We start from the raw sequence: 2,301 nt of genomic DNA, 5'->3' as shown, positions 1-2,301 counted from the left end.
AAATAAATACTGGCAAGAACAAATGCTGGTGATGGTGTAGGGAAAGGAGAACCCTCATTCACACTTGGTGTGATTGCAAACTCTGGAAATCAGTGTGGAAATTTTATCACATGGCCCAGATACACTACACCTTGACAAATGAACAAAGCACTTTTATTGAGATATAATAATTATGTATAAGAACCAGTTTCATTATGACATTTTCATAAACGTGTGCAGGTATTTTTGATCAAATTAATGGCCTGCTAAAGTCTCTTGCCCTGTTCTGATTCTTGCTGATCCTTTCTTCTTATCAACTAGCTCTGCTTTCTGTTTTCATGTCCCTTTTCTGCATGTGTGTGTTTGAGACCCTGTGAGCTCCATTGGGGTTGCTTACAGGAGCACAGGGAAGGAGTCATTTACAAGAACATGGGAACCTCACTAGTAGCTCCTATACTGAGACCTAGCTATTTAGAATATAATTTGATGTGTTTTTAACAGAAAGCTGTGAAAGCTTCAATAGTATGATCTATTCCCTCTCTGAGATGGATATTTGACCAAATGCACCACATTTGAACTCTTCTCAATCAGAAAATGATTGGTTATCCTGACACCACAATTTCCATTATTGCACCAGTGGGCATACCTTGTAAGGCTGATTTAAGTATAGATCACAGTGTCCACAGCTGAATATGACGATCAATCACAATCTCCCATTATCAGACTGCACAACACTTTCTGGTACTTTGAGAGCTGTTGAGGAGGAAGCCATATTTCAGCCCATTTCCAGCTTGCTTTCTTTATGTACTGTGACAAGAATATGAGGATGTATTCAGAAATAGGGTCTTACCAATTAGTTTTAGTGATCACTGACAACAGTGACAATTGAATTTATTATTTGAATCCTCAGGCCCTTTATAGGCAACCACTCCTAGTGAGGTATCCCAGTACTAGCAATGGAGTTTTATTTAATAACCCATGACTTTTGGGAGTCAAGTACCTTGACTTATCCTTTTGAATGTTTTAATGAGCTTACAATCTAATGAGTTTCCATAAGGCATTTTCATATATTCTTGGTTTTAGTACATTTTATTCCTCATCCTCTCACCCCACCTTCACATTAACTCACATAATCTCATATTTTCTCCCTTCACATTCATACCAGAGGTTTTCTGGAATTTCTCTTTCCTTAAGGTCTCTTTTTTCATGTTCCTCTTCTAATATCCCCCTCCTGGTTTCTTGACCTTTATATGCACTTCCAGTTAAACACACTAAGAATTTGTCTAAGATCCTCAGATGAGAGGGGACAAGCAATATTTGTCTATCTGTCCTGGGGTTTCCTCATTAAGTGTGTTTTCTAGTTCCATATATTTTACTGAGAATTTTATATTTTTATCTCTATGGCTAAAAAAAATTGTTATGTGTACTTACCACAATTTCATTATCTCTTTTTCAGTTGATGGGCGTGTAGGGTGAACCTGTTTCCTAGCTATTGTGAATAGAGCTGCAATAAGCACAGATGTTTGAGTACCTGTGTAGTTGTACATACCTAAGTATAGAGCAGACTATACCTAAACAGTTTGAGTATATACTTAAGAATCGATATGTGGGTCCTATGGAAGTTTTCTTTTCAGCTTTGAGTAAATGCCACAGTGATTTTTGTAACAGCGGTGTCCTTTTCCTCTCTCACCAGGGTTTCTCCTTCCCCACATATTCTTTCTAAAAATTAAAAAAAAACTAGCTGGGCGGTGCTGGCACAAACATTTAATCCCAGCCCTCGAGGGGCAGAGTCCGGCAGATCTCTGTGAATTCCAGGCCAGCTTGGTCTACAGAGTGAGATCCAGGACAGGCACCAAAACTACACTGAAACCCTGTCTCAAAGAAAAAACAAAACAAAACAAAAATTTAAAAAACAGCTTTATTATAAAGAAACTTGTAAATAAATAAGAAGATATACCCAAATTAATGAGACTCTAAGTTTATATAACTTAATGAATTTATATACAGTTAGAAATGATATTCAAAAGAGAAACTGTGAAGCTTCACATTAAATGTTATACTTTCAATATCATTTATATTGCACTGAATTTTCCAACACCCACACCAAAAATCCATGACATGGTATAACTAGAACACAGTAGCCTGATATTCTTTTTCCACACCCTTATCTATCATCTGCATCTACCTTTCTGATCACTTTATATTTGGATTCTCTTCTCTTTACCAAACACTTCAAACATTTGTTGTCATTTGATCTCTGTCTTTCCTTGTCTTTTAATTTTTTTTTAATTTTTTTAAGAGACAAGATTATCTGTATAACTG

Source organism: Peromyscus maniculatus, chromosome 1 (genome assembly GCF_049852395.1).
Source record: "Peromyscus maniculatus bairdii isolate BWxNUB_F1_BW_parent chromosome 1, HU_Pman_BW_mat_3.1, whole genome shotgun sequence".
In the NCBI taxonomy this organism is placed as follows: domain Eukaryota; kingdom Metazoa; phylum Chordata; class Mammalia; order Rodentia; family Cricetidae; genus Peromyscus; species Peromyscus maniculatus.
The sequence above is the reverse complement of the archived record's forward strand: the minus strand, read 5'-3'. Positions refer to the sequence as shown.